We start from the raw sequence: 23,540 nt of genomic DNA, 5'->3' as shown, positions 1-23,540 counted from the left end.
CTGACTTGGAAGCAGCTTATCCTCCACCAAATTGGATTACTGCTCATTCTACTAGGTCAGTTGCCATTTCTTGGGCTTTTAAGAACGAGGTTTCATTTGACCAAATTTGCATGCTACTTGATCTTTGCATACTTTTACTAAAAGCTACCATTTTTATGTTTTTGCTTCTTCTGAGGCAGCCTATGGTTGGAAGGTCCTTCAGGCAGTTGTCTCAGCTTGATTTATTTTTGTCTGATTGTTTACATTTTAAGTGCATTTAAAAAAATGCCCTTTTTGGGTTTTTGTGGGGTTGTGGATTTAGATTAGCTGTTTCAAAATCCCACCCTTTATGTCTCATTATTCGTGGACTCCACAGCTGTGGTATTAGTTTTCAAGAGTAATGGATTGTGGACTCCTACTACCTGTATGAAAAAACATAATTTATGCTTACCCCATTCTTTCATGGTGATGCAAGACCACAAGACCTCACCCTATGTTTTTGATGGTGTTTTTTTCTTCTTCAGCACATCTTTTTTCCTCTGCTCCTTTTATTGCTCTTATTGCTTTTTCTACCTCATTTTGCTTGGCTATGCATTACCTGTGAGGGGTTTTATATAGCTCTTAGGGTTTGGGAATTTGTGAAGAGTAATTCCCAGGAGTAATGGTTCCTGGACTCTCACCACCATGAAATAAATTAATCAGGTAAAAATAAATTATGTGTTTATGTTCCTGTACTTCCTGTGATGTCATAATTTATACAAATTAATAGTACACAATAAAAAAAGGTCTTTATCAAAGGCTTTAGGTATTGATGCTGCAAGTTTTACCACACATGCTTTTTTTCTTTCCTAAGATATGGTGAGTCCACGGCTTAAGTAATTACTGTTGGAAATCTCTCCTGGCCAGCAGGATGAGACAAAGAGCACCACAGTTAAACTGTTAAGTATCACTCCCTTACCCCCAAACCCCAGTCATTCTCATTACCTTCGGTGGTAAAGTTTAGGTGTCTGAAGAAAATTTTTTATTTCATCTATAAGCAAGTTTTGGGGTATAGCCATATTCCACGTCATTCCTTGCAGTCGGGTAGTGGTGGCTTTAAAGCAGTTAGGAACATGTAAAGAGGTACTTACTGTGTTTTCCTAACAATTGCTGCCCTTGTTTAGAAAGCTAGAGTTGGCTACTCTGTTCTTTCTTTTTCAAAGGTCTCTGTGAGGAACTGTGTCCTCTAATACCTTGTAACTGTCTACATGCTGGACAGCGGAGCAGGTAAGTGCTTTTCTCCAACATTGGTGTGTCCGGTCCACGGCGTCATCCTTACTTGTGGGATATTCTCTTCCCCAACAGGAAATGGCAAAGAGTCCCAGCAAAGCTGGTCACATGATCCCTCCTAGGCTCCGCCCACCCCAGTCATTCTCTTTGCCGTTGCACAGGCAACATCTCCACGGAGATGGTTAAGAGTTTTTTGGTGTTTAAATGTAGTTTTATTCTTCTATCAAGTGTTTGTTATTTTAAAATAGTGCTGGTATGTACTATTTACTCTGAAACAGAAAAGGATGAAGATTTCTGTTTGTAAGAGGAAGATGATTTTAGCAGACAGTAACTGAAATCAATTGCTGTTTCCACACAGGACTGTTGAGATGAAGTAACTTCAGTTGGGGGAAACAGTTAGCAGTCTTTTCTGCTTAAGGTATGACTAGCCATATTTCTAACAAGACCATGTAATGCTGGAAGGCTGTCATTTCCCCTCATGGGGACCAGTAAGCCATTTTCTTAGTTAAACATAAAAGAATAAAGGGCTTCAAAAAGGGCTTAAAAACTGGTAGACATTTTTCTGGGCTAAAACAATTGCTTTACTAGGCATATTATGCAGATTCTAACTAATTATTGGTATTATAATCTTGGGGAACGTTTAGAAAAACGGCAGGCACTGTGTTGGACACCTTTTTCAGATGGGGGCCTTTCTAGTTATAGACAGAGCCTCATTCTGGGACTGTATAGGGGTTAAATGTAAAAACGGCTCCGGTTCCGTTAATTTAACGGTTAAAGCTCTGAAATTTGGTGTGCAATACTTTTAATGCTTTAAGACACTGTGGTGAAATTTTGGTGAATTTTGAACAATTCCTTCATACTTTTTCACATATTCAGTAATAAAGTGTTTTCAGTTTGAAATTTAAAGTGACAGTAACGGTTTTATTTTAAAACGTTTTTTGTGCTTTGTTGACAAGTTTAAGCCTGTTTAACATGTCTGTACCATCAGATAAGCTATGTTCTATATGTATGAAAGCCAATGTGTCTCCCCATTTAAATTTATGTGATAATTGTGCCATAGTGTCCAAACAAAGTAAGGACAGTATTGCAACAGATAATGGTATTGCCCAAGATGATTCCTCAAATGAGGGGAGTAAACATGATACTACATCATCCCCTACTGTGTCTACACCAGTTATGCCCACACAGGAGGCCCCTAGTACATCTAGTGCGCCAATACTTATTGCCATGCAACAATTAATGGCTGTAATGGATAACTCCATAGCAAATCTTTTATCCAAAATGCCTACTTATCAGAGAAAGCGCGATTGCTCTGTTTTAAACACTGAAGAGCAAGAGGACGCTGATGATAACTGTTCTGACATACCCTCACACCAATCTCAAGGGGCCATGAGGGAGGTTTTGTCTGATGGAGAAATTTCAGATTCAGGAAAAATTTCTCATCAAGCTGAACCTGATGTTGTGACATTTAAATTTAAATTAGAACATCTCCGCGCACTGCTTAAGGAGGTGTTATCTACTCTGGATGATTGTGACGATTTGGTCATTCCAGAGAAATTATGTAAGATGGACAAGTTCCTAGAGGTTCCGGTGCCCCCCGATGCTTTTCCTATACCCAAGCGGGTGGCGGACATAGTAAATAAAGAGTGGGAAAGGCCCGGCATACCTTTTGTCCCCCCCCCCCATATTTAAGAAATTATTTCCTATAGTCGACCCCAGAAAGGACTTATGGCAGACAGTCCCCAAGGTCGAGGGGGCGGTTTCTACTCTAAACAAACGCAATACTATTCCTATCGAAGATAGTTGTGCTTTCAAAGATCCTATGGATAAGAAATTAGAGGGTTTGCTTAAAAAGATTTTTGTACAGCAAGGTTACCTCCTACAACCAATTTCATGCATTGTTCCTGTCACTACGGCAGCGTGTTTCTGGTTCGAGGAACTAGAAAAATCGCTCAGTAAAGAATCTTCGTATGAGGAGGTTATGGACAGAGTTCAAGCACTTAAATTGGCTAACTCTTTTGTTTTAGATGCCGCTTTGCAATTAGCTAGATTAGCGGCGAAAAATTCAGGGTTTGCTGTCGTGGCGCGCAGAGTGCTTTGGCTAAAGTCTTGGTCAGCGGATGTGTCTTCCAAGACAAAATTGCTTAACATTCCTTTCAAAGGTAAAACATTATTTGGACCTGATTTGAAAGAGATTATTTCAGACATCACTGGGGGAAAGGGCCACGCCCTCCCACAGGATAGGTCTTTTAAGGCTAATAATAAGCCTAATTTTCGTCCCTTTCGCAGAAACGGACCAGTCTCTAATTCTGTACCCTCTAAGCAAGAGGGTAATACTTCACAACCCAAACCAGCCTGGAAACCAATGCAAGGCTGGAACAAGGGTAAGCAGGCCAAGAAGCCTACCACTGCTACCAAAACAGCATGAAGGGATAGCCCCCGATCCGGGACCGGATCTAGTGGGGGGCAGACTTTCTCTCTTTGCTCAGGCTTGGGCAAGAGATGTTCAGGATCCTTGGGCGCTAGAAATAGTTTCTCAAGGTTATCTCCTGGAATTCAAGGAACTACCCCCAAGGGGAAGGTTCCACAGGTCTCAATTATCTTCAAACCAAATAAAGAGACAGGCATTCTTACATTGTGTAGAAGACCTGTTAAAGATGGGAGTGATACATCCAGTTCCAATAAGAGAACAAGGAATGGGTTTTTATTCCAATCTGTTCATAGTTCCCAAAAAAGAGGGAACATTCAGACCAATTTTGGATCTAAAGATCCTAAACAAATTTCTCAGGGTACCATCGTTCAAAATGGAAACTATTCGAACGATCCTACCTACTATCCAGGAAAATCAATTTATGACTACCGTGGATTTAAAGGATGCGTACCTACATATTCCTATCCACAAGGAACATCATCAGTTCCTAAGGTTCGCTTTTCTGGACAAGCATTACCAGTTTGTGGCACTTCCATTTGGATTAGCCACTGCTCCAAGGATTTTCACAAAGGTACTAGGGTCCCTTCTAGCGGTTCTAAGACCAAGGGGCATTGCAGTAGTACCTTACTTGGATGACATCCTGATTCAAGCGTCGTCCCTGTCAAAAGCAAAGGCTCATACGGACATCGTCCTAGCCTTTCTCAGATCTCACGGATGGAAGGTGAACAAAGAAAAAAGTTCTCTGTCCCCGTCAACAAGAGTTCCCTTCTTGGGAACAATAATAGATTCCTTAGAAATGAGGATTTTTCTGACAGAGGTCAGAAAATCAAAACTTCTAAGCTCTTGTCAAGTACTTCATTCTGTTACTCGACCTTCCATAGCGCAGTGCATGGAAGTAATAGGATTGATGGTTGCAACAATGGACATAGTTCCTTTTGCACGAATTCATCTAAGACCATTACAACTGTGCATGCTCAGACAGTGGAATGGGGATTATACAGACTTGTCTCCGACGATCCAAGTAGATCAAAAGACCAGAGATTCACTCCGTTGGTGGCTGACCCTGGACAATCTGTCACAGGGAATGAGCTTCCGCAGACCAGAGTGGGTCATTGTCACGACCGACGCCAGCCTAGTGGGCTGGGGCGCGGTCTGGGAATCCCTGAAAGCTCAGGGTCTATGGTCTCGGGAAGAGTCTCTTCTCCCGATAAACATTCTGGAACTGAGAGCGATATTCAATGCTCTCAGAGCTTGGCCTCAACTAGCAAAGGCCAAATTCATAAGGTTTCAGTCAGACAACATGACGACCGTTGCATATATCAATCATCAGGGGGGAACAAGGACTTCCCTGGCGATGAAAGAAGTGACCAAGATAATTCAATGGGCGGAGGATCACTCCTGCCACTTGTCTGCGATCCACATCCCAGGAGTGGAAAATTGGGAAGCGGATTTTCTGAGTCGTCAGACATTCCATCCGGGGGAGTGGGAACTCCATCCGGAAATCTTTGCCCAAATAACTCAATTATGGGGCATTCCAGACATCGATCTGATGGCGTCTCGTCAGAACTTCAAGGTTCCTTGCTACGGGTCCAGATTCAGGGATCCCAAGGCGACCCTAGTAGATGCACTAGTAGCACCTTGGACCTTCAACCTAGCTTATGTATTCCCACCGTTTCCTCTCATCCCCAGGCTGGTAGCCAGGATCAATCAGGAGAGGGCCTCGGTGATCTTGATAGCTCCTGCGTGGCCACGCAGGACTTGGTATGCAGACCTTGTCAATATGTCATCGGCTCCACCATGGAAGCTACCTTTGAGACAGGACCTTCTTGTTCAGGGTCCATTCGAACATCCGAATCTGTTTTCCCTCCAACTGACGGCTTGGAGATTGAACGCTTGATTTTATCAAAGCGTGGGTTTTCAGATTCTGTAATAGATACTCTGATTCAGGCTAGAAAGCCTGTAACTAGAAAAATTTACCATAAAATATGGAAAAAATATATCTGTTGGTGTGAATCTAAAGGATTCCCATGGAACAAGATAAAAATTCCTAAGATTCTATCCTTTCTACAAGAAGGTTTGGAGAAAGGATTATCTGCAAGTTCTCTGAAGGGACAGATCTCTGCTTTATCTGTTTTACTTCACAAAAGACTGGCAGCTGTGCCAGATGTTCAAGCATTTGTTCAGGCTCTGGTTAGGATCAAGCCTGTTTACAGACCTTTGACTCCTCCCTGGAGTCTAAATCTAGTTCTTTCAGTTCTTCAAGGGGTTCCGTTTGAACCCTTACATTCCGTAGATATTAAGTTATTATCTTGGAAAGTTTTGTTTTTGGTTGCAATTTCTTCTGCTAGAAGAGTTTCAGAGTTATCTGCTCTGCAGTGTTCTCCGCCCTATCTAGTGTTCCATGCAGATAAGGTGGTTTTGCGTACTAAGCCTGGTTTTCTTCCGAAAGTTGTTTCCAACAAAAATATTAACCAGGAGATAGTTGTACCTTCTTTGTGTCCGAATCCAGTTTCAAAGAAGGAACGTTTGTTACACAATTTGGACGTAGTCCGTGCTCTAAAAGTCTATTTAGAGACTACTAAAGATTTCAGACAAACATCTTCCTTGTTTGTTGTTTATTCTGGTAAAAGGAGAGGTCAAAAAGCGACTTCTACCTCTCTTTCCTTTTGGCTTAAAAGCATTATCCGATTGGCTTATGAGACTGCCGGATGGCAGCCTCCTGAAAGAATCACAGCTCACTCCACTAGGGCTGTGGCTTCCACATGGGCCTTCAAGAACGAGGCTTCTGTTGACCAGATATGTAAGGCAGCGACTTGGTCTTCACTGCACACTTTTGCCAAATTTTATAAATTTGATACTTTTGCTTCTTCGGAGGCTATTTTTGGGAGAAAGGTTTTGCAAGCCGTGGTGCCTTCCATTTAGGTGACCTGATTTGCTCCCTCCCTTCATCCGTGTCCTAAAGCTTTGGTATTGGTTCCCACAAGTAAGGATGACGCCGTGGACCGGACACACCAATGTTGGAGAAAACAGAATTTATGCTTACCTGATAAATTACTTTCTCCAACGGTGTGTCCGGTCCACGGCCCGCCCTGGTTTTTTAATCAGGTCTGATGAATTATTTTCTCTAACTACAGTCACCACGGTATCATATGGTTTCTCCTATATATATTTCCTCCTGTCCGTCGGTCGAATGACTGGGGTGGGCGGAGCCTAGGAGGGATCATGTGACCAGCTTTGCTGGGACTCTTTGCCATTTCCTGTTGGGGAAGAGAATATCCCACAAGTAAGGATGACGCTGTGGACCGGACACACCGTTGGAGAAAGTAATTTATCAGGTAAGCATAAATTCTGTTTTTCTTCCGGTTGGGGAGACCATGCACTTAATAAATTAAAAACACTGCTTTTTTATTGGGACATATATAATCCTACCTATTGGCTTGCATCAATCACCAGGGAGGAACTCGGAGTTGCTTAGCCATGAAGGAGGTTACTCGGATTCTTCATTGGGCAAAGATCCACAATTGCTGTCTATCGGCCATCCACATTCCAGGAGTAGACAACTGTGAAGCTGGTTTTCTGAGCAACCAGACTTTTTATCCCGGGGAGTGGTAACTCCATCTGGAGGTGTTTTCCAGCTTAATCCTCAAATGGGGGTTGTCTGAGTTAGATCTGATGGCGTCCCGTCAGAACGCCAAGCTTCCAAGGTGTGGTTTAAGGTCAAGAGATCCGCAGGCCGCTCTGATAGATGCTCTGGCGGTTCCTTGGGTTTTCATGTTGGCATACCTGTTTCCTCCGTTTGCTCTTCTTCCACGAGTCATTGCTCGTATCAAACAGGAGAGGGCGTCAGTGATTCTGCCTGGCCTCGCAGGATCTGGTTTACAGACCTAGTGGAGATGTCATCTCTCCCACCTTGGAGACTACCTCTGAGGAAGGACCTCCTGATTCAGGGTCCCTTCCTTCATCCAAATCTCGTTTCTCTGAAGCTGACTGCTTGGAGATTGAACGCTTAATTCTGTCTAAGCGTGAATTTTCAGAGTAGGTCATTGAGACCATGATTCAGGCTTGCAAGCCTGTTACTAGAGAGATTTACCATAAGATGTGGCGTAAATATCTTTATTGGTGTGAATCCAAGGGCTAATCTTGGAGTAGAATTAAAATTCCTAGAATTTTATCTTTTCTCCAGGAAGGCCTGGAAAAGGGATTGTCAGTCAGTACCCCGAAGGGTCAGATTTCTGCTTTATCAGTTTTACTACATAAACGTTTGGCGGATGTGCCAGATGTGCAATCTTTTTGTCAGTTCTTGACCAAAATCAGGCCTGCCTTTAAGTCTATTGCTCCTCCTTGGAGCATTAACCTTGTTCTTAAAGTTTTACAGCTGGCTCCATTTGAGCCATTGCATTCAATAGACATTAAGTTGTTATCTTGGAAGGTTTTGTTTCTTGTTGCTATTTCTTCTGCTCAAGAGTCTCAGAACTCTCAGCTCTGCAGTGTGATTCCCCTTATCTTATTTTTCATGCCGATAAGACTGTTCTTCGTACTAAGTTAGGTTTCCATCCTAAGGTTGTTTCCAATAGAAATATCAATCAGGAAATTGTTATTCCCTCTCTGTGTCCTAATCCTTCTTCTTCCAAAGAATGTTACACAATTTGGATGTTGTACGTGCTCTTAAATTCTACTTACAGGCAACTAAGGATGTTCGCCAGTCCTCTGCCCTCTTTGTCTGTTTCTCTGGGAAACGTAAAGGTCAAAAAGCTACTGCTAATACTCTTTTTTTTTTTTGTGTGTTTTTTTTGTTTTTTGTTACAAAGTATATTTCGTTTGGCTTATGAAACTGCTGGACAGCAGCCTCCTGAGAGAATTACGGCTCATTCCACAAGAGCTGTTTCCTCTTCTTGGGCTTTCAAAAATGAAGCTTCTGTGGAACAAATTTGCAAGGCTGGAACTTGGCCTTCTCTACATACTTTTTCCAAATTTGATATTTTTGCCTCGGCTGAGGTTTCTTTTGGGAGAAAGGTTCTTCAAGCGGTGGTGCCTTCTGTTTAGGACTGCCTGTCTTGTCCCTCCCTATTTATCCGTGTCCTCTAGCTTGGGTATTGATTCCCAACAGTAATTACTCAAGCCGTGGACTCACTATATCTTAGGGAGAAAAAAAAATATTATTTTTTTTACTTACCTGATATGTTTATTTCTTTCCGGATATGGTGAGTCCACGGCCCCACCCTTTATTTTAAGACAGTTGTTCTTTTGACTATAACTTAAGTCACCACTACACATTGTGTTACTCCTTTTTTCTCCATTTCCCTTCGGTCGAATGACTGCGGGTTGTGGGTAAGGGAATGATACTTAGCAGTTTAACTGTGGTGCTCTTTGCCTCCTCCTGCTGGCCAGGATTGATATTTCCAACAGTAATTACTCAAGCCGTGGACTCACCATATCCGGAAATAAATAAATTTATCAGGTAAGTGTATATATTTTTTTTTTTAAATAAATGTGAAAAAGGAACCTGATTATGTATCCAGATTCTGGATTATCACTTCCTGTCTCTTTTTTTCTTTTCTTTTCTCTTTTTTTTTTTGTCTCATCTATACTTGCCTGGCTTGCTAATATTATTTGATCTAGTTTTTATGCTACAGTACACTGCAAACATGAGGGAGTTACGCGCCAGGCGAAGGATGGCACACTTTGATCCTGAGGGCAAGTACAGTTGCTATACTGTAATGACCTAGCTACCAGTAATGCATAACCTTCAAATTGTGTATATGTTATTATTATTAAAAAAAAAAAAAAAAAAATTATGATACAAAACATTTAAAATAAAACTTTGATATCTTTAAAAAAATTTAGGACGATTAGTACAATGAAATTTGACACTGCACTATTTACCAGTTGTACATTTTTATTTTTTTTCAAAACTTTATGTATTTTTTTAATCTCTCCATGAGTGTGTCTGCATTTGCACTTGATACTTGAAACTCTTTAATTGCACTTAAAGGGACATTAAGCACTAAATAAATTTTATACGCATACTTTTGAGTTTTTTTTAAATCTAGCTTTCACTGTGTTCCAGTGCTGACCTGTTTGCACGTGTGCCGCAACTCTCCCACAGATACCTGCAGTGTGACCTAGGTTCCAAAATGGTGTCACCCATAATTAGAGGGCAGTGCACAAAATGTATTTAGTGTTTAATGTCCCTTTCAAAGGGCATAAGCTAAATGTTGATATTCACAATATATACATTCATATGCAATATTTCTTATTGTGTACGTGGAAGTTGTATGCATACAAATACATCTTTTCTGCTTGCTCCATTGACCGTCATTTATAGCCCTGGCGCACAGATCATTTACAAGATGTGAATGTGTGTGCTCTTTGCCTATCGCCATTTTACATGTGCAGTAAAAAAATTGCAATAACTTACTGTAAACAAGTTTGCAAATGCATTTGTGTTGCAATAAGTCTGTACTGCTTTTATTATCTTGCTAAGTGCGCAAAAAGGAGAAACGTCTTTTCTCGCTGGCAGCATGTGCAGTGCTCACATTGCAGTTCTTTGTGTCTGACTTCCCCATAGAACGTGAAGTATGTTTGTGTGTGTGTGGGAGAGAGTGTCTTCCAGAGCAAATCAAAGCAGTAATAACCCACCCTGCCCATCCCAAGCATTAGAGGCTAGGAGTACCAGCATGTGCTGCTGCAGTGTCTGGCTACGCAGCTGTGCCTTTCCACAGTAGTGTTGTTCAATGTGGATAGAGCAATAGAGATGCTATGAGGCCAACATTAAAGGACCAGTAAATAAAGAAGATTTGCATAATCAACAAATGCATAAATTGGCTTAAATCTGTTGCAGGTCAGTAGTGCATAAAAAGACAATGCAATAGCACTTAATCTGAACTATGAGTAGTAGATTTTTTTTTTTCTTACAAGTTTCAAAGTTATTACTATTTCCACTCCTCCTGTATCATGTCACAGCCACGAGCCAATCACAAATGCATATACATATATTCTGTGAATTATAGGACATGCTCGGTAGGAGCTGGTGATTCAAAAAGTGTAAAAATAAAAAGACTGCACATTTTGTTAATGGAAGTAAATTGGAAAGTTGTTTAAAATCGCGTGTTCTATCTGGATCAGGAAAGTTTTTAAAGTGATGGCAAATCCTAGCATTTGTGAAACGCTAGGATTTACAATTGGAACAAATAAAGGGGACTTTCAGTCATGAAGTATAAAATGCTTCATGCTGAAAGCTCCTTTATTTTTTTGCAGCGTTCGCTGCTCTGAGCTGCTCAGGCAGCCCACGGCAGAACGCTATTTGGCTGAGAGGTGACGTTTCCACCTCTTAGCCAATAGCCGTGTGGGAAATCCGGCATTGGTTGCCATGTTAATGATCATTAACAGGAGGTACCTATTATTATAGGAGTATACAATGAAAATATTTCTGATAAGATACATAACAGACTAAACAAAACTAGTGCAGGAGGAGGAGGGCCCTGTTCCGAAGAGCTTACAGGTTGAGGGTGCTGAGACATAAGGTTTGCGGTAGCTTATCATGTGGATTGTAGTTGCACCTTCAAGTCAAGGCTGTTCAAAATTTGTTTTGAGTAGGATGAAAAGCAGAGGAGAGCTGATAAGCCTCTCTGATCAGGTGGGTATTCAAAGAGCTTGTGAATCTATAAAAGGTTGCAGACAGTCTGATTGAGCAGGGTAGAGAGATTCAGAGGGCTGGAGTAGCGTGTGAGAAGCTTTGGAAGTGTGAGAGGGACTTAGAGATAATATGAGTTGAAAGACATAGGTCAGAGGTTGATCAAAGAGGACGGCTTGGGGAATATTTGGAGATTAGGGAGGAAATATAGTTCGGAGAGAGGTTAAGTGCTTTATAGGTTAGGGTTAATACTTTGTATTCTAGAGTGTATGGGGAACCAGTGTAGAGACGAGCAGAGCAGCTGATATAGATCAACGATTTGGTGAATTAATCTAGCTGAAGCATTCATGATAGATTGGAGGGGGGAGAGGCGGTGTTTTGAAAGGCAATTTAGAAGTTAATTGCAGTAGTCAATGCGTGACAAAATGAGAGACAAATTAGTATTATTGTGGTTTCTAGGAAAGGTTGAATTCTGGAGATGTCATATAGGTGTGCATGGCAAGAATTGATGAGTGCTTCAAATATGACCCTTAGAGGGCGGACCTGGAGTAAGGTGCTGAGAATAGAGTCTCCATCTGTAATGTCAGGTGTAGGATTTCTATGAGAGGGAGGAATAAGAAGCACCTCTGTTTTAGATAGATTGAGTTAGTGTTAGTGCAAAGACATCCAAGAGGAGATTGCAGAAATACCGTTGGTAATCTGGTTCAGTAATGAGTAAAAGATATCAGGAGAGGAATGATAGATTTAGGTATCATCAGCATATAAGTGGTAGAGAGGCAGAGGATCAGAGTATATGCTGTTAAAGAAAACTGTAAGCGGTTTGAGAGAAAGGAAGCAAACCAGGTGAGGGCTGTGCCTCGGATTACTAAAGAATGTAGGATTTGTAAGAGGAGAAGATGGTCAGATGTGTTGAGTAGTAGAAAGATCCAGAAGACTTAGTAAAAAGTAGTGTCTCCTTTGCTTTAGCTGGTAGCAGATCATTTGTAGGAATAAGCATTAGTAGGAATGGTAGGAATCAACCAAAGAACAAGAGGTACCTATCGGCCAATGAGTATTAGTAAGAAGTGCTTCCCAGTCTTTGAATATTAGCAGGAAGTAGCTTTTAGCTGATCTGATGCAAGTGCGCATCTCAATGAAACAATGATAGCAAAACTACTTATTATAAAGGCCAGCACAAGTGTATCACAAAAATGCTTCTGTTCAAAACTAAAATGTACTTGTTCGTTAAATTTCAGTTTGAATACCCCTTTAACTACCATTCTGTAGAGAAGTGGCTAGATATCATGCTCCTAGACCCACTACCATCCAACTATGTTCCTGTATGTTTTAGTATATATGAAAGTTTTTCCTCACAAATTCTCAAGTTTTCTGAATGTATGAAACCGTTTTATTAAGAATCCATTAGAAACATAGGCAGCATAAAATATTTAAACAGCTGAACTTTTTGTATGCACTTGAGCAAGGCAACCATTAGTCATAGACCTTTAATGGATTGCTAATAAAAGTAAGGTTTTACGCAGTCTGAATTCCCCGACTTCCCATAAGTCCGGTTTATATACTAAGAATTCTTTGTTATCCTTATCGTTTTTTGGAAAAATACAACCAACAGCGAGTGTCATTAGCACATCTTACTATAAATAGTTACTTAGCGTAAATAAGAAACTAAAGCTGAACAGGGTGTTTATTTCTTATCTTATGAGGTATATAGTTAATTACCTTGCTCAGCTGCTGGAAGCTACTTTGCAGGAGATGTGTTGTAGGAACCAACTTGATCCAAATTTCAGAAGATAACCGTGGGAATCAGAAGACAGAAGATTTTCTGAAACATAGTCAGCAAACAGTCCATGCCTGTTTATCTCATTAAAAACCATGGACTAATAATCAAGAGTACAGTTCCGTAGATCAGTAGCCAGGTAGTCAGTCCACAATTCAAAGTATAGACAAGGGTAAAGCAAGGCACATCAGCAAGGGGCACGATCAAAGGTACAGTCCAGAAACCATACTGCCTGCACTCCATAGAGAATGACCAAGCACAGGCTGAAGTCAGAAAGGGTCTAGCACATCCTCCATAGGTCTTGGTGCCAAAACACCTGCTGGGTTACTTCCAACCTCCAGGTTACTATTAGCGTTATCCTCAGTGCAGGGAAGGCAAGAAGCATGACTAATAGTAGAACACTGAGAGTCTTGTGTGTTTACCTTAGCACACCTTACTAAGCTCTCTTCTGAAGAGGAACACAGACAGCGCACTTTGTACTGTCAGCCACCCTAACTTGAAGCCGTTTAGCACAGCCCTGTGCTACAGCTGGGCTTAGCGCACCTCTGATTCCAATAACATTCCGGAAGCCAGGTATAGCACAGTCTTGTTGCTTACATATCTAGAGTAAGCGGAAAGCAGAACCTGCTGTTAGAGCAGTGGCATCTAACAAACAAACACATTTCTTTGGCTCAAAAGGTTTCCTCTTAGTATTATGAAATAAAAAGGCAATTTTTTACAGAAAAGGTAACTAAACCAGTGAGAAGCAATAGCTTTGCTTAAAGGGAAATAAGACTGGAATAACAACATGCTCTAATGCTTTAGTATATTATCTTGCTGCATTATTGCTTATGCACAAAGAGACTGAACACTTAGATATTGGTTGCCCATACCTATGCATTTTAACCCCACATAGTCCAACACATAGTCAAAATCAGCTTCATAGAGCCAATGTTCTTAACCTGCACATGGCTTACACATATATGCTGTCCTTGATTGGCTCCATGGCTTATACAGTTAAGTTCATCACTGAACCAATAATGCACTACTGACCTGAAACAGATTGGGCCATATTTAAGCCAATTACTGCATTATGTCTCTTTAAATTATTTCTGGCACTTTTATAAATCTCAGAATAGCTACTGTTTAATTATGTCAAATATAATTATATCAAATATGGCTCAGTCCATTCATTATTATCCCATATTTTTTCTGTTTTGTATATTTTATTTTTTAAACATTGAGTTATAATAAATCTGGATAATGATAATATATACCTTTTTAAACCTCAGCATAGGACTGGTTTAGGCACAATATTAGAGTTTTGTGTGGAAAATCTGCACAAGCTTTGGAGGTTTCCTTATTGTTTCATTTTTTAAATATCTGATGTGCAAACGCACACAGAGGAGTTTTCTATGTAATAGGAACACCTGTGAAGTTCTCCAATTCACTGTGATGTTGTTGCTCTGGCTTAGCTGTGGGGTGCTGCTTGCTGGCTGCCATCCAATAGTTAAATCAGATTGCAGCTAAAATAGCTGCCCTGGCTTGTACAGCTTGTTTTTCCACACAATGGTACTATGCAAGCACATGCTGTAGTTTGACAAGCTGGAATTCAAGGGGGTGCAGCACATTTTTACCTTAGCTTGCTTGGGTTAAGTTAGATATATACTAGTTGCTGGACTGAATACATGGAAACATAACATTGTTATGGTCTCTTTCCGCCCATCCTTCTGAGACACAGGTATGTGTGTGTATATATGTATGTATGTGTGTGTGTGTATATTTATATATATATATATATATGTGTGTGTGTATGTATGTGCATGTATATATATATATATATATATATATATATATATATATATATATATATATATATATATATATATATATATATATATATATATATATATAGCAAAGATAAAAGATAAGGGATTAGTGACTCTTAGCCCAGCACATAAGTATCACAAAAGATATATTACATAGGCACAGTGGAAAGAACATTCGGCAAACCAGGTTACTGATACAAATGTTTCTTTATATTATTCAGTGTTACAAAACAATATGATAAATGGCAACTATACAATACAATCTTGAGTCCCAAATAATTATATAGGAATATATCAACTAAAGTCATATATATAACACCCTTAGAGGCCTCTATTAATCGGGTCACAATGACCATCCAAATTATGGGTAAAGTGTGGGATCGATAATTCCCATATTGTGGCCTAATCCAGAACCAGGCCCTTGTTACAGCCAATTAAAAGGAGCATGAGCATTTCACATTAGTGATGTAAGACAAAGCAAACTCTTAAAGCTGGAACTTATAGAGGAAAAGTTTGAGTATATAGACACAGCTTTGATCCACAGCAAATACAGCTAGACAGTAGCAGGATATTGCACCTAAGATTTGCTTAGGGCTAGTTACGGTCCGTAATACATCAAATCCAAGTGAACCTCCCTAGTATGCAGTTCATTTACACACTGTAAGCTTATATCAAGTATACCTTCCCAAAGGAGTTGCTTATGGTTGTCAGAATAATGTTCCATTAGTCAAACAGGCACTTAGTGGTTTCCCACGCCTCACCGCTCTTCGTCAATCCTTATGCGGCTGACCTTAGGGTTTAACTTGACTGTGAGTCAAGATGAAAACGGAGGTGGTCAGCTGTTACCCCTCTGTTTGATTGCAGCATATGCGCGTTTCACCCTTGGATACATGGGCTTCTTCCGGCTGAGTAACCTGGTTTGCCGAATGTTCTTTCCACCTTGTCTATGTAATATATATTTTGTGATACTTATGTGCTGGTCTAAGAGTCACTAATCCCTTATCTTTTATCTTATTATTATTATTTTTGAACTCTCCGTGCACAGGTGAACGGTTTTAATTAGGTTTTCCTATACCGCCTATTTTAAGGCAATATATTGATTTAGAGTAGTGCTGGTATAACAATATGTGTGTATATATATATATATATATATATATATAAATCAAACCACTGCACTCCCTTGCTGTGCAAATCCACAGCTGCTCAGTCCATAGAAATATAGACACACTGTATAGTAAACCAGGCACTCTTGCTTAATTCGAATAAATTCTTTATTATCTGGTTGGGAATACCGGATTGTACCGTATAATAAAGAATTTATTCGAATTAAGCAAGAGCGCCTGGCTTACTATACAGTATATTTATGATTTCTTGGCCATTTTTCAGAGAATATGAATGATAACACAAAATCTTTTCTTTCACTCGTGGTTAGTGTTTGGCTGAAGCCATTTATTATCAATCAACTATGTTTACTCTTTTTAAATCATAATGACAACAGAAACTACCCAAATGACCCTGATCAAAAGTTTACATACCCTGGCGATTTTGGCCTGATAACATGCACACAAGTTGACACAAAGGGGTTTGAATGGATATTAAAGGTAGCCATCCTCACCTGTGATCTATTTGCTTGTAATTAGTGTCTGTGTATAAAAGGTCAATGGGTTTCTGGACTCCTGACATACCCTTGCATCTTTCATCCGGTGCTGCACTGACGTTTCTGGATTCTGAGTCATGGGGAAAGCAAAAGAATTGTCAAAGGATCTGCGGGAAAAGGTAGTTGAACTGTATAAAACAGGAAAGGGATATAAAAAGATATCCAAGGAATTGAGAATGCCAATCAGCATTGTTTAAACTCTAATCAAGAAGTGGAAAATGAGGGGTTCTGTTAAAATCAAACCACGGTCAGGTAGAGCAACTAAAATTTCAGCCACAACTGCCAGGAAAATTGTTCGGGCTGCAAAGAAAACCCCACAAATAACTTCAGGTGAAATACAGGACTCTCTGAAAACATGTGTTGTGGCTGTTTAAAGATGCACAGTAAGGAAGCACTTGAAGAAAGATGGGCTGCATGGTCGAGTCGCCAGAAGAATTCCATTACTACGCAAATGCCACAAAGTATTCCTCTTACAATATGCCAAACAGCACAGAGACAAGCCTCAAACCTTCTGGCACAAAGTCATTTGGAGTGATGAGACCAAATTTGAGCTTCTTGGCCACAACCATAAACACTACATTTGGAGAGGAGTCAACAAGGCCTATGATGAAAGGTACACCATTCCTACTGTGAGACACGGAGGTGGTTTGCTGATGTTTTGGGGATATGTGAGCTACAAAGGCACATGAAATTTGGTCAGAATGATGGCAAGATGAATGCAGTATGTTATCAAAAAATACTGGAGGAAAATTTGCATTCATCAGCCCGGAAACTGCGCATGGGACGTACTTGGACATTCCAACATGACATTGATCCTAAACACAAGGCCAAGTCGACCTGTCATTGGATGCAGCAGAATAAAGTGAAGGTTCTGGAGTGGCCATCTCAGTCTCCTGACCTCAATATCATTGAGCCACTCTGGGGAGATCTCAAACGTGCAGTTCATTTTATGACAGCCCAAGAATTTACAGCAAGAAGAATGGGCAGCTTTACCATCTGATTACTACTTTCAAAAGACAGCATATGCGGTAGAAAAACGGAGTATGACGACCAATGCTTGTAAAAGTAAAAAGTCACTTTATTGAATCCTCATGGTTAAAAAGTCACAGCACAGCACAAATAGTACTCCACAGCTGACGTGTTTCACGCCCAAACAGCGTTTGACAGACAGTCAAGGTGGAAGTTGCAAACCGGTTGGACAATACCGGTAAGGAGGAGGAAGAATCACACAGAAGTGTCTACACGCTATAGGTGTGCGCACAGGGTTAAGGAAGGTTACTCACGAAGCGGGTGATCCCGGAGAGGCGGTGAGTGTTCCTGACTGTGTGGAGACACAAGCGGTAAGTCGTCACCTCTGCAACATACTGTGTAATGTGCACTGGATACAAACAAAAAATACAAAGTGACTGAGGGTTTTTCACTTATGTTACAAGAAGCATCTGAAAGGTTATAAATGGTTTTGTTGCTAAATATAAGATATACATGATTATACCTCAGCATGTAAATTTACCTGCCACACTGAGATCACTATCTGTCTGCTAGAAGCTTTGCCATCTGAGAAGATAAAGATCCTCATCCACAAATACCACAAAAGACTTCAAGCTGTCATTGATGTTAAAGGGGGCAATGCACAGTATTAAGAACTGGGGTATGTAAACTTTTGATCAGGGTTATTTGGGTAGTTTCTGTTCTATGTAAACTTATGAGCACAACTGTGTGTGTGTGTGTGTGTATATATATATATATATGTGTGTGTGTGTGTATATATATATATATGTGTGTGTGTGTGTATATATATGTGTGTGTGTGTGTGTGTGTGTGTGTGTATATATATATATATGTGTGTGTGTGTGTGTATATATATATATATATATATATGTGTGTGTGTATGTATGTGTATATATATATATATATGTGTGTGTGTATGTATGTGTATATATATATATATATGTGTGTGTGTATATGTATGTGTATATATATATATATATATACAGTATATATGTGTGTGTATATGTGAGGAGCTGCGAGGAACTGACACCATTTTTTGTGTGTAAGGATGAAAACTATCATAGTGTAAAATTGAATTCTTGTCAGTATCTTTATGATACAAAGTAGTTTGTAGACTATCTTTGCCTTCTACCAATGCTTTGTATATCTCCAGATCAAGAAAATTGTTTTTTTCTTGATCCCATTCGATTTTAAATTTAATTGTGGATTCTAGGCCATTAAGCGCATTAAACCATTCGATGAGTGATTCAGATGTGCCCCTCTATATGAGGAACACATCATCGTAGCGGCGGTAGAATCTGATGGAGCTATGCTGGGCATTAAAAATATTCTTCTGTTCATATTGTGCCATATACACTTAATTTTGTTACACAGTATAGTAACCAATTTAATAAGGTTAAGACTATTATCCAACAGAATCTGGACATATTAAAACTAGATGAAACACTAAGAGAATACCTTAAATCGGGAATAACATTTGTCTCTAAGAGAGCACCCAGAATAGGAAGCAGAATTACACAAAATGTCTATAATAGCACAAAAGATCTAAGGAAACTTGGCTTACAAAAAAAGGCGTCTTTAGATGTGGGAGACACTGCAATGTATGCCAACACTGTATAGTAGGGAGTACTTTCTCTTCGACTTCCACAAGTAATACTTTTACAATTAATTATACACTGGACTGTTGTTTATGTTATGTTATCTATTTAATTACTTGTGAGAGTTTAAAGTGTAGATTGTGATTGTATGTAATCTGACGTTTGGTGTATCACTGAAAGTGAATTTCTCCCCCTATTCCCTATTGGGCATGTATTTTTGAATGAAGTGAGTAACACCATATGTCAAAGCAGATCATCACAATACACTTTTACTCTGTTACATTAAGGGCGCCATGTACCAAACGGCGGGCGGACAGCTTCTTAACTCGCTAAGCTGTCCGCCCGCCTCCGCTACACACGGGCAGCGGATCTGTTGATCCGCTTGCCCGTATGTATCATTACACACTCATCATTCAGTCTTGATAAAGGCGCATCTATAGCGCTGAAACGCGTAGATTTGACTATTCAGTGTGACTAGGCTCTAGCGAGGAAAACGAAAGATCCGTCCAGGAACCACTCCCCCCACGACCCGACTACCTGATTGGACCTCCGAGGACCATACGTGAATCTCATACACGTCAGGGAAAGAAGGGATTGCCGGGAAGCCTTAACGGCGAGACGCCGAAGAGATAAGCGATTTGCAACCCGTTGCAGGAACCTTTGAGGTAACCTTCCGAATACCCGTGTAATTGGAGGTAGGGGATATCAGTAGTACGGCTAGGGGGAGCACCGCTTCACTCCGTTTGATCTACCGCTCAGCATTGAGCCCTTCCTAAAACAGCTACTTCACAACATATAAATTGCTCAGCTGATTTTAGCACTTTTTAACAGGGACATACCACCCTTGGATATAATATAAATAGTTGTGGCCACAACTCATATTTTTTATCTCACTAACTGAATCGTCACTAGACGACCAACGTGTATACACAACCCATCAGAGACTGGGAACACTAACATACTATATAAGCATCTATTGCTACTTTTTGATACAACCAGCTAAATACCATCACTTATGTACAAATCACTTATGTACGAATAGGCAGTCCCCTTTTATGTGATATTCATCTGCTGTTTTACGTCTCTGTATTGATATACCATTTTAAGTTTCTGTTTTGATAAACCGCTTTAATCTGTGTATTAACCCCACAGATCCTCATAGAATACGCTCTGCCATTTGTAACAGTAACATATGATTCAAACTGCTACAAGTGATGCCTTTTCTGGGAATATGTACTAAATGTTGCAACTTGGAGTTTATAATATATTTTGGTGATCACATATGAATACTGCCAATTGGAGTTTATGATTGAATCAATCAGATCTGCATAACATTTGATTCAAGTGCATTTTAGACACTCTTAATGTGATTTTACAATATGTTTGTGTAACAATTTATTTTTAGTAAAATTATTTTATAAACAACATTATAGTTCTCTGCATTTTGTTTCTTCATTTTGTTATTCAGTCCAACAAGTATATTTGTTACTACGCTTTTTAAGAGTCTCACATATAATTTAAATATCACAATTTGTTTACACACATATATAGCCACAGGAGTGACAAAATATTGCACTCATAAAATTGAGAGAATAAACTCATAAAATTGAGAGAATAAACTCAATAACCTGAGATTAATTTCACATTTAATTTATAATTATATTTATAATTATTCACCATAGGAAGTCCTATTTTTAACTCATACCAATCAAAGATTGGTTCACATCACCTTCCCTAGTCCTACTCACAGCTCATTTCTGAGCGCTCCCCTCCCCCCCACTTGGTTCACACTCATCGGAGTGTGTAATGCCCGCCCCTTCGATCGCGCGACCAATCACGTGACTGAGGGGGCTGTCAATCACTGAGAGCGAGCGTGCTCTCTGTGATTTTGCTTTGCCACCTAAGAGGTGGCGTAGGATGTAGGAAGCAGCGGTCTAATGATCGCTGCTTCTTACATTGCGTGAAGCAGGCTCGCATATGCGAACCTGCCCCGCAAAGGCTCCGGAGCAGCTTTCGCTGCTTCGTACATGGAGCCCATAATGTTGTTACATTCAATATGCATTATCCGCTATGAGCGGCTTTCAATTACTATGTAAGCCTATGACTATGTTACTGATTTATTTACATGTAAAACTGTATCTTACTTTGGTTTTATTAATATTATGTATTAGATATGATTTGTACGTTTAGGTGGGAGGAGTTGTCTTACCCCTCTAGCGAGACCATATAAACAAGCCTGTAGATCATTACACCTACATCTTTGACAAAGCGCCAGAAGGGCGTGAAATGCGTCAGGTGACGTCATCTCCGTATGTACCACGCTCCAGGTCACTGCCTTTTTCACTGAGACTGATCTGTTCTTTTACTATGTGATTTAAAATGTATGTTTTAACCTAATACTTTCCTCAGCGATTTCACTTTTTGTTGTGCATTTATCGCTACTTGCCCAGTTTTGGCTTGTCAGCATTCGAGCTCCAGGGGAGACACTGGAGTGATTCGCTCCCTCCGTGCAGGATTTTTGAATTGTCGACAAGCACTAACTCTTCTCTTTGGGTGTTTATATATATATATATATATATATATATATATATTTATATACATATGTGTATGTATATATATATATATATATGTGTGTGTGTGTGTGTGTATGTATGTATGTGTGTGTATATATATATATATATATATATATATGTCTGTGTATGTATTCCCAATCAGACCATTCCAGAAGGAATGGCAGGATGAATGAAAACCTGTCTGTACTTTTCAACATTCATGATCACATCAATTCAGACAATATTGCCAACACCACTGGCAGAAATGCAGCCCCAAACCAGGACAGACCCTCCACCATGTTTCACTGAAGGCCGCAAGCACTCATTCTTCCATCTCTCTCCAACTCTTCTTCTCACATGTTGTCTACAATTGGACCGAAAAATGTCAAACTTGGATTTGTCACTCCAAAATACAATTTCCTTCCTAAGATAGGGAGAGTCCACGGCTTCATTCCTTACTTTTGGGAAATACAACACCTGGCCACCAGGAGGAGGCAAAGACACCCTAGCCAAAGGCTTAAATATCCCTCCTACTTCCTCATTACCCCAGTCATTCTTTGCCTTTCGTCACGTTAGGAGGTGGCAGAGAACTGTCAGAAGATTTGGAGAGTCCTGAAAAAGGGTATCTGCCCTTCGAGATAGGACTGGAGTTTTAAGTAGTCATGTCAACCTCTCAGTGAGAGTATTGATGTTAGAGTCTGGAGATGTAGGGAAAGTTTTTCTGTGAAACCATCCAGACTACTGCTAACAGCTCCTAAGCAATCAGTGTTGACGAGTTTCACTGACTGCTTTCTCTCACTCAAGTCCATGTCAGGAGCGCTGCTATAAGACTGTCATACTTGAGAGGCTGTGTTCTGTTCCACAGCATGGATCCTAGAGGTAAGATTGTTTAAATTTTTACACATAAAACGCTATAACAGGGTCACAGTGTGGCTCCTTCATACCTTGATAGGATCCCGGATTAATATCCTCTGAAGGGGGTTTATTGAACAGTTGGGGTTAATTAATCAGTGTATTAATTATTTACATGCTGCTTTGTGTGATTTTTTCCTGGAACAAACAGGTTTTACTTTTAAGTTTCACTTTCGTTTTTGAAAGTGTTGAACAGCTCCTATTACTTGCTGTACTTGTAATAACACTTGTAATAAGTACTGTCTTGCACTCCATGTGACCGGGTGTGGTCTATGTTAATTTCCTGCATTCCGACTGACACTTGAACCTGAGGAGAGCGTTTCCTCTGTTAAAGGGACAGTCGAGGCCAAAATAAACTTTCATGATTCAGATAGAGCATGTAATTTTAAACAATTTTCCAATTTACTTTTATCACCAATTTTGCTTTGTTCTCTTGGTATTCTTAGTTGAAAGCTTAACCTAGGAGGTTCATATGCTAATTTCTTAGACCTTGAAGGCCACCTCTTATCAGAATGCATTTTAACAGTTTTTCACCACTAGAGGGTGTTAGTTCACGTGTTTCATATAGATAACTCTTTGCTCGTGCACGTGAAGTTATCTGGGAGCAGGCACTGATTGGCTAAACTGCAAGTCTGTCAAAAGAACTGAAATAAAGGGGCAGTTTGTAGAGGCTTAGATACAAGATAATCACAGAGGTTAAAAGTATATTAATATAACTGTGTTGGTTATGCAAAACTGGGGAATGCTTAATAAAGGGATTATCTATCTTTTAAAACAATAAAAATTCTGGTGTAGACTGTCCCTTTAACTGTCTGGGTCTAGGAGGTGGTGAGTGCCCCAGCCATTGGGAGTATAAAGGTACAGTTTTCTATAATAAAAAAACATTTTTATTTGTGTCCTTCTGTGGGTATAACCTGAG

The 23,540-nt window shown here is 39.9% G+C and overlaps 1 protein-coding gene across 10 annotated transcripts in view; it reads left to right on the top strand.

Annotated features, from left to right (window-relative positions):
- Window positions 1-23,540, top strand: part of CDKL5 (cyclin dependent kinase like 5) — a 1,071,204-nt gene that overhangs the window by 396,000 nt on the left and 651,664 nt on the right. The window contains exon 1 of one of the 10 annotated variants that reach the window (XM_053706411.1): window positions 14,722-14,806. The exons of the other annotated variants lie outside the window; for them this stretch is intronic. The gene's annotated coding sequence lies outside the window, so the exon portion shown is untranslated. Of the gene's footprint in view, window positions 1-14,721; window positions 14,807-23,540 lie in introns of those variants that run through there. 10 annotated transcript variants of the gene reach the window in all.

This window comes from Bombina bombina, chromosome 3 (genome assembly GCF_027579735.1).
Source record: "Bombina bombina isolate aBomBom1 chromosome 3, aBomBom1.pri, whole genome shotgun sequence".
NCBI lineage: Eukaryota > Metazoa > Chordata > Amphibia > Anura > Bombinatoridae > Bombina > Bombina bombina.
Note: the sequence above shows the minus strand (reverse complement) of the source record. Positions and strands in the feature narration are given on the sequence as shown.